Here is a 9,974-nt window from a genome sequence, read left to right on the forward strand (position 1 = left end):
CCCATATGTCAACCATCTCCTGCTCCCTCTGCCATAAAAAATGACAATAAACCACACAGAGATTATTCCTTCAACTAAAATCCTGGAGGGAAGATGACACAGAACAGAGCCACTGACACTCAACTGATATTAACAAATAAGAAATATACCTTTGCACTTGTTACTACAGCATGACCCAGTAAAAGCTTATGAAATACCAGAGTTTGCTGATAGGTGAATATCAGTTGATAGTCAAACTTTACAGCACAAAGTCAAGCTAAATTTAATAATTGATAATGTACATTATGACAAAATGGAAATAAATTTAAAAGCAAATGTAAAGTAAAATACATAAGGTTTGTAATTTAAAACTTGACTTAAAAGTGTCCATAGAATTTTCCTTGGTATTCTTCATCATTAAGATATTCCAAAATAATTTTTCCACCATTATATAAAGGACAATCCTCCTTAGCAATCCATGTTTCCAAAATATTGTCCAAGGGTAAGGCTTCTCCTGAAGTAATGTGACATAACCTTAATTTCTTAGTTGTTGATTTGTTATTGTCATTTTTCAGGCAGGCTAAAGAAGCTGCAAAGTCTATGACTTTCCCAATGCTCCATCGGTGGCAAAAAAACATTGGTTTGTTCTTCTCCTTGCTCCCCTTGGGTAAGAAAACCTGAAAGTAAATTCTTTCTGTCTGTGGCAATGACTTATCCCCCATGAGCATGCAGCTTTAATTTCATCAGTGCAACCTTGGCAGCGGTTTCACTATTTTTTGCCCCTTTTCGTCGATTACTCACTGACTCTCTTGTCTTGGAATCAATAAAGTCCTTAACAAGTTTCTGAGTGGCAGCCATACGAGGCTTAGAGATTTCCAGTTTTTCACATTCATAATCTGACTGATGATGGTGTCTGTGAGCAACAGAAGAGAAACACTACCTCACCGGTTTGCATACAACTTGAACAGATATACAGGGCTTGAATGGCGTAAGTGATCACCTCAAGCAAAAATTCTTCTCATGGTAAGGACATGTAACTGGCACAGGCTCTTTTTCAGTACAGTCCTTGAATGTGCATGGGTAAGATGCATGTGTATCTGTCTTCAGTCTCTCATTAATTATTTTCACCTCAGAATAGTCATGTGACTCTCTGCTTCTGTGTTCAAGGCAAAATATTCCTGAGCAACCATCACATACAAATGGAAGAAAATCTCGTTGCCTGCAATGCTCCACCTGACAGTGTTGCCTGATGTCCAACTCCGCCATCTGCCTAAAGATGCTAGGGGTGGGACCTAGAGTTGTTTTTTAAATACCAAATGTCTGCTCCTTCTAGTAGCCAAGGCTAGGATCACCTGCTGCTCTTATAAAACCTCTGGAAATTTCGGTGCATAAATCAATGGAGAAATGCCAAAAGAAAGACTAACTGATTTGACCACATCAAAATGTAAAATTTCTGAAAGTTAAAGAACAATTAGCAAAACTAAAAGCAAACCACAATCTGGGGAAAAATATTTGTCACTTACATGAAGGAGACAAGATGCATGTTCATAAAATATCCTACCATTTGCCAGGCACTGTAGGATGAACACTGGACTGCTAACTGCAAGGTTGATGGTTCAAACCACTCCTCGGAAACCTTATACAGGGTTGCTATGAGTCGGAACTGACTCCACAGTACTTGACAACAACCTGTTAAGCCATTGAGTCAATTCAGACTTATAGTGACTCTACAGGACAGACCTGGACCACCTCAGAGGATTTCCCAGGCCATAAATATTTACAGATACTGATTGCCACAGCTTTCTCATACAGAACGACTGGTGGATTTGAACTTTCAACCTGTCTTTTAGCAATCAAGCATTTTGACCATGGAGCCAAAAAGTCTCCCAAAGTCTGGACTAGCTGTTTGTTAGTAAGTAACTTCCAAGTGCACATGCACAGAATTTGTCTGACAGGACTTCCAGCCGGAGGAAGCCATATTGGTGGGATATGTGGAACGGAGTTGAGCCATGAGAAGCAAGGTGACAAAGGCTGGGAGGTAAAGACAGGGACATAGGCAGGGATCAGACTACACCAGGCCTTGTAGACCATTTCTGGAGGGAGGCAGATAGGACTTTTTTCTAAGAGTCATGGGAAGTCATGTATGGATCTTATATATGGATCATGTATGGATCTGTTGCTGGGGCAACAGGATCAAATTTGCCTTTTCAAAAAAAGCTCACTCTGGTTGGTAAATGGCAGTGTTGATGAGATAGGGTAAGAACAGATGCAGGGAGACTTGTTAGTACAACTGGCTATTGGGTAAGGTCAAACAAGAGACAATGTTGGCATTGGTGATAGGGAAAGTGGCCAACTAGGAAAATACTTTGGACTGAGCATGTCCAAAACTCATGACATTCCTGCATGTCCAGGGGAGAGGCTGGCGGGGATGAAAAGGAAGGAATCAGGAAGGACTTCTGGCTTTTAGTTTGAGCATTAGGAGAGGGGGTTGTTGTTATGTGCTGTGGAGTCAGTTCCGACTCATAGTGACCCTGTACAGGGTTTCTGAGGAGCAGCTAGTGAATTTGAACCACTGACTTTGTGTTCAAACTGGCCTTGCATTCAAGTGCCACACCAGGACTCGTTGATTGTGGTAAACTCATAAATATGAAACGTACTATTTTAAACCATTTTAATTCTGTGACTTTAAGTGCCTTCATAGCATTGTGCAGCCATCACCATGGTCTAGTTCTCATCGTTCCAAAGGAAACTCTGGAGTGTCCCCACCTCCCTCTTCAGACCCTGGCAACCAATCACCTGCTATCTGTCTTTATGAATTTGCATAGATACACTATATTGTGCTTATCCATTCATCACTTGGGGGAGGGACATTTGGATTGTTTCTACTTTTTGGCTATTGTGAATAGTTCTGCTATGAACACCCTTGAATAAGTTTTTGTTTGAAAACCTCCTTTTAATTCTTTTGAATATTAACCTAGGAGTAGAATTTCTGAATCATATGATAATTCTATATTTAGCATTTCCTCATTAAAATGGACAGATCCTTCCAATTTTCAAAACTTTCTAATATATGTTGTTATTGTTAAGTGCTGTTGAGTCGATTCTGACTTACAGAGATTCTGTAGAGGGTTTCCAAGGAGCAGATGGTGGATTGGAATTCCCAACCTCGTGGTTCACAGTCCAGTGCTGACCTTACAGCGCCACACCAGAAGTCCTTCTATATATATGTACATATAATATTTCTGATATAATACCTATTTCTAATATGCAATGTCCATTTCTCATATATAATACACATTTTTAGTATAGGATAGGTATTAGAAAATCTTGACAACTGGAAGCCTGTCTTCACTACTGAGTCGCTGCCTCTGTGGTCCCCCAGCTCCTGGCACTATGCAGGCCTCCCTCCTGGTAAGCACTCACTGTCTTGTAATGATTTATTTCCTTGCTTCAAGGCTATGAGCTCCTTGTGGCAGAGACTCGGTCTTCATTATTTCTGTGGCCCCTGTGTCAGCCCAGAACATATAGTAGTTCTCAGTCCATGTTTAGTAAATAAATCAATCACCATAAAACACTATCTCCCTGCCTGGGCCTGGCACAATTGCTAGTCATTGTGGCCTCTCTGGAAAGAGACTGTGTAGAAACTTGGGGGTATTAGAAGCTGAACAAGCAGGGGCACATCCACAACACAATCCATGCCACCGACAGGTAGTTATCATTGTCGAGTGCTTACTGTGTGCTGTTGGGAAACGGAGTTTTCCTATATTGTCAGAATTTCTTTACAGTGAGCATATAAAACTAGCACCTGGAAAAAGCAACACCAGAATTTCCATTTGGGGAAATAAGAGCATTTTAATTTACTCTCCCAGGAAAGTTGAAAGGCAGTGTGTTCGAAACCAGTGCTTCATACATACTAAAGCATAGCCCAGTTACCCAGATCTGCTAAAATGCAGAGCCTTGAATTCTAGGGTTTGGGTAGAGCCTGAGATTTTGCATTTCTGCGATCCATGGGCCACACTAGGAGTAGTCAGACTCTAAAGAGATTCTGGATTTAGAGCCCAGAGCTCTAGGTTCAAATCCTAACTTGTCCCTTGGAGATTATAATTGGCTCTTGTGTATGGTGCAGTGGGTTAATGCACTGGACTGCAAGGCTGGTTTGAACCACAATGTTGGTGGTTCAAACCCTATACAAGGTGGTTATGGGTAGGCACAGACTTGACAGCACTTAACAACAACATTATTAGGTGCACTGAGGTGATTCCAACTCATGGCAGCAACTTAGAACTTCTCCATCGACTTTTCCAGGTTGTGACGCTGTCAGGAGCAGAGCTCCAGGCATGTATCCCAAGGAGTCTGAGTGGATTTGAGCCACCAACCTTTAGGCTAGTAGCTGTGTGCTTAGTTACTTGTGCCACCCAGGGGCTCATCAGGTCTTAGTGTCCTCATTTGTAGACGGTGGGACTAAATCTGTCTCATGTGGACAGATATTTGTCATTGAGGTCTGTCTGGGCACTGAAATCTGTCTGAAAACCAGCTTTTCAAGTCACTCCAGTGCCTCTTGATGTGAGGTGCTTGTCGGCCTTGTAGACTCAGGGAACTGGGCTGAGTCCTTGCTGTTCCCACGTCCTGGTCTCTGAAGACGGCTGGGTCCTTCCACATCCTTGCAGTTCCTTTTCCTTCCAGTTGATGGCAGCAGAGGACAAGGAGTCCCAGAGGGGAGGGCTTTGGCCAACTGAAGGTGACAAGTGGTCACTTGTAAAAGTTTTAAATGACTTTTCAATTGGTTGTTGTTGTTGTTGTTGTTAAGTACCGTGGAGTCGGTTCTGACTCATAGTGACCCTGCACAGGGTTTCCGAGGCTGTAAATCTTTATGGGAGCAGAACGCCTCCATCTTTCTCCCGCGGAACCGCTGGTAGTTTCGAACAGCTGACCTTGAGGTTCACAGCCCGATTCGTAACCACTACGCTATCAGAGTTGTTTACAAGAGAATAATCGGTGCCAATTCAAACTCAAATTTTTACTTGCTTAGGGTTTAGCTCCAGTTTTTTCCCAAGAAAATCTGAAAAATTATACTAAGTAGAACTCAGGATAGAAAAGAGAACAAAAATTCTACAGAAAGAACAGAATCCACATGGAGCTATTATCTGGCACCTGAGCTAAGCCTCAGGTCTTAAATTTAGCTTTTTGGTTTTTAAATTTTTTCATTTAAAAAAGTCAATCATAATCTATATTTCATAAACTACTATAAGGCCATATTGGTAGTGGTGGTGGTGGTTATGTGCTGTGGAGTTGGTTCTGACTTATAGTGTGACCCTATGTAGGTAGACCCTATATAGGTTTCTGAGTCTATAATTCTTTATGGGAGCCTTATCTTTCCCCTGGGCTGGTAGAATCCGACTGCTGACCTGGCAGTTAGCTGTCCAACTTGCAACAGCGCCCCCCACCCTGACCCCTCCACCCCCCCACCCCCGCTCTGTCCGCCAATACAGCTCCTTGATAGGCCGTATTGTTGTTGTTGTTAAGTGTTATCAACTTAGTTCTGACGCAGAGTGACCCTGTACAGGGTTTCTGAGAAGCAATTGGGGGGTTTGAACTGCCGACCTCTTAATTAGCAGTCCAGTACTGATCCTCAGCAGAAATCCACACCAGAAATCCAGGCTGTTGTTGTTATTAAGAGTTGTCGAGTCGGTTTCAACTCATGACAACCTTGTATAGGGTTTCCGAGGAGCGGCTAGTGAGCTTGAACCTCCTACCTTTTGTGGTTCAAACTGACTTTGCATTTCAGCGCATTAACCCGCCACAACCAGGACTCCTTTGTTGTTATGCTGTTGAGTTGGTTCTGACCCATAGCGACCCTGTATAGGGCTTCTGAAGCTGTAAATCTTTATTGAAGCAGAAAGCCTCATCTTCCTCCCAAGGAACCACTGGTAGTTTCAAACTGCTGACCTTGAGGCAAACCAACTCGTAACCACTACGCTACGCTACCAGAGCTCCTTAGGACTCCTTTGTTGTTGTTGTGAAGTGCCATCGAGTCCATTCCGACCCATAGCGGCCCTGTATAGGGTTTCCAAGGAGTGAATGGTGAGCTTGAACCACCAACCTTGCAGTCAGGCGCATTAACCCACAGCGCCACACCAGGACTCCGTATTTTTTGTTTCTGCTTTTACTGTGGTAAAGACACAAGCAGTGATCTCTTGGTAGTACAAATAGTCAAGCGCTTGGTTACAAGTCTAAAGCATGTCTCGGAATTGGGGCCTGGCAATCTACATCTAAAAGACCCGGTGACTTGCTTCTAAAATGTCTTGCAGTCATTTGAAACCCTTAAAGAGGAGCTCTGTTCTGACACACACAGAGTGGCCAGGAGTTGGGATCAACTGAACAGTAAGGAGCCAGAAGAGCAACTTTACAGGTCAACTATTTGACATTTCTACACTCTTCACATTAATTCTGTTAATAATGTTTAAAGTCAGTTTTGAAATTCAAGGCAGTAAGGGTCAAAGGAGAAATACATTGGGGTATTTAAGACCAGTAACAGAGAGAGTGGACTTGCAAACCCATAAGAATGCCACTGACCCCACTTCCTGAGCCTTTGCCATTACAATGTAGAAATAGTGTAAAATATCTGGGGTTTCTATGTGACAAGGCCAGGTACAGGTCCTGATGCTATGGAGTCTTGCCTATGCCTACCTTCATCATGAAAGACATGCTCAGTGTCAGTTAGATTTAAAAAAATTTTAAATTAGGTCTAGGACTTCATTTTCTGTAAGAGTTAGGGTTATAACCAGGGTGGATTAGGGTTATAACTAGGGTTAGTGTTAGGGGTGAGGGCTGGGCTAGGGTTAGGAGTAAGGCTTGTCTTTCATGATGTTAGATTAGGGAAGTTTTAAAAAGTAGATGAAATGGCAAATATATCTATTTTACAACAATAAAATTTTTTTTTAATTTTAAATTAAAAAAAATTTTTTTAAGTAGATGAAATGGCAAATATATCTATTTTACAACAACAAAAAAATAAGTGATTAGGGTCTATGAATTGGATTTGCTAATTCAGAATCAAGCAGAAGTTTCTTTTGAAGAAACAATTACTCTTTGGGTTGAACTCCCTGGTGGTGAGAATGGTTAACGTGGTGGGCTACTAAAGAAAAAATTGGAGGTTCAAGTTCATTCACAGGCACCTTGGAACAAAGGTCTAGTGATCTACTTCTGAAAAATCAGTCATTGTTGTCGTTAGGTGCCATTGAGTGGGTACTGACTCATAATGACCTTATTCATAATAGAAGGAAACACTGCCCGGTTCTGCACCAACCTCACAATAGGGCACAGGTCTGTTCAGACACAGATGGGGTTGTCATGTCCTTGAATTAGGAAACACACCTGATGAGCGTGTTTGTTCATGAAAGATGGGTTTCATCAGGAATGGAAAGTCTTAATGTGAAACAGTATAACTGCTCTTCAGAGTGGCCTATGAACTGGAATGTGGGCTTTTTGAAGGGGAAGAGAAATCTGGTTGCAGTCAGGACCCAGGGACATATCAGGTGAGGTAGCCCCAGGATGGGAAGAGGACTAGAGTCTTGAAGTCAAGATGAATAATACACATCATGTACTTGTGGTGGTTTGCAACTTGAGCTGTTCTTGAGTAAGTTCTGCAGAAGATGGAGGGTGAGGCTGTTTCAAAGCTGCTCTCTGATTTTTCTGAATCCCACAGAAGTACCTATTGAACATGGGCAGTCCAGTGGGCACTAGAGGGCACTGGGTTGGGAGATATCAGTGACTGTGGCTTTCTCCAGTCCCCTGGGTGCTGGAGTGTCAGCCAAGGGGTTCTGCCTGCTCTGCGTCAAGACCTGCCAAGTCTTCAATAGTTCTAAGACGGGGCTCACCAAACCCCTTATCCTTCATCTTCTTCTTACTAGAACCAGTGAATTACCTCAGGAAGTTGCAAGGCCTGACATTAGCAAGCCAAGCCCCCCCGCATCTAATGAACACCATGCTTCTGGGGACCACGTCTTGCAGGGCCACAAGCACCAAACATCTTTTATTATTGTCGTTGTTGTTGCTGAGACTACACACAGCAGAACATACTCCAATTTAACAACCTCGACATGTACCATTCAGTGATGGTGATGACATTCTTCAAGCTGTTCAACCTTTCTCTCCCATTGGGACAAACTCACCGTCCCCAAAGCTTTCTATCTGACCTTTTGAGTTGCTGTTGTCAATTTGACCATATCTCTCTGGTAGCGTAGAGGGCTATGTGTTGGGCGGCAAACCACAAGGTCAGAAGTTTGAATCCACCAGCTGCTCCATGAGAGAAAATGAGGCTTTCTGTGCCTGTAAAGGTTTATAGCCACGGAAACCCTATACAGGGTCACTATGAGTCAGAACCGACTCCATGGCACACTACCACCCACCACCTCTGTCTCTCTCTCTCTATATATATATATATATATGAGTCCTAGTGTGGTGCTATACGAGGAGCATCAAGCTGCTAACTGCTAGGTTAGCAGTTCAAATTCACCAGCTGCTCCTTGAAACCCTAAATAGGGTCGCTATGAGTCCGAATTGACTTGATGACACTCAACAACATGTATAGTTTTTTTTTTTTAATGCTCAAAGTAGACATTCTCTATTAATTAAGCTGAGCTGTTATTTGATTTAAAGAACACTTCTGAGGGGTATCTTCAGTTTAAAGTTCCAAGTAGATTTGTGGATTATCAAGTCTCAATGGCTCCAGAAAATCTGGAGTCTATGAGGATTTGCAATTTTGCTCCACATTTCTCCCCCTTTTGATCAGGATTCTTCTATAGAGTCTGATCAGAACATTTAGTAATGGTAGCTAGGCACCATCCAGTTCTGGTCTCATAGCAAAGGAAGTAGTTGTTCATGGAGGCAATTAGCTACCCAGTCTATTTCTTCCTCCTATACCTGACTCTTTCTCCCTATGTTAAGAGCACCATCTTGCTACCTACACACTGTCCATTCCAGGTTGTCCAGTCTTGTATATAACAGTGACCAGTACCAGTGTGAGGCTAAAGTAAAGCTGACTCTGGGCAGGAGGTTTGCTGGCTGAGTGGGCTGCCATCAGGCGCTTAATTGGGAGATCAAGGTTGCTGTCCCCGCACAGCTAGAGCTGAATGCCTTCAGGCTGAGGCTCCCGGTGGAATGTTGTGTCCTGTGGGTACTTATCCGCAGTCCTAAAAGAGCTTTGTAACAGGGTGGGCAGAGACAGACCTGCCTGTGGGCACGACTGATGAGAGGCTGCCCTGACTGGAAGAACTGCCTTGAACATTTCTGACCTTGAACTGTAACCTGTTAAACTTCCTTAATAAACCTCCTAACTGTGAATGTGGCGTCTGAGTTCTGTGTGGACATTGCAGTTAATTATTGAACCCAACTGAGCAGAGAGTGCTGCGGGAGGGATGGTTTGGTATCACCAGTTTTTGCAGTAGAAACATGCTTACTTGTGATTTATTGACAATGCAAAGGCATTCGACTATGCGGATTATAACAACCCACAGATAACACTGTGAAGAATGGGTATTCTTCATTGTGCTCATGAGGAATCTGCGTATATTCTGTCTGAAAGTCGAGAGGCAGTCTTTCGAACAGAAAATAGAGTCCTGGTGTGGTGCTGCAGGTTAATGCGCTGGACTGCAAAGTCGATTTGAACGGCAAAGTTGGTGGTTCAAGCTCACCAGCTGCTCCTCAGAAATCCTATACAGGGTCACTATGGGTCGGAACCAACTCGACAGCACTTAAGAACAACAACAAATGGTTTAAAATCAGGAAAGGTGTGTGCTGAGCAAATAATCTGAGCAACTGGATTATATGAAGAAAAGCGTGCCATCCAGATTGGAGGAAGACTCATTAACATCCTGTAATATACAGATGACACAACCTTGCTTTCTGAACGTGAAGAGGATTTGTAACACTTACTGATGAAGATCAAAACTACACAGCCCACAGTATGAATTGCATCCAATGTAAAGAAAACAAAT

General features: G+C 42.9%; 1 pseudogene; it reads right to left on the reverse strand.

Annotated features, from left to right (window-relative positions):
• Nucleotides 1-356: 356 nt before the first annotated feature.
• On the reverse strand, nt 357-1,245 carry LOC102820313 (annotated as a pseudogene).
• Nucleotides 1,246-9,974: the final 8,729 nt, after the last annotated feature.

Source organism: Chrysochloris asiatica, unplaced genomic scaffold (assembly GCF_000296735.1).
Source record: "Chrysochloris asiatica unplaced genomic scaffold, ChrAsi1.0 scaffold00007, whole genome shotgun sequence".
NCBI classification, from domain to species: domain Eukaryota; kingdom Metazoa; phylum Chordata; class Mammalia; order Afrosoricida; family Chrysochloridae; genus Chrysochloris; species Chrysochloris asiatica.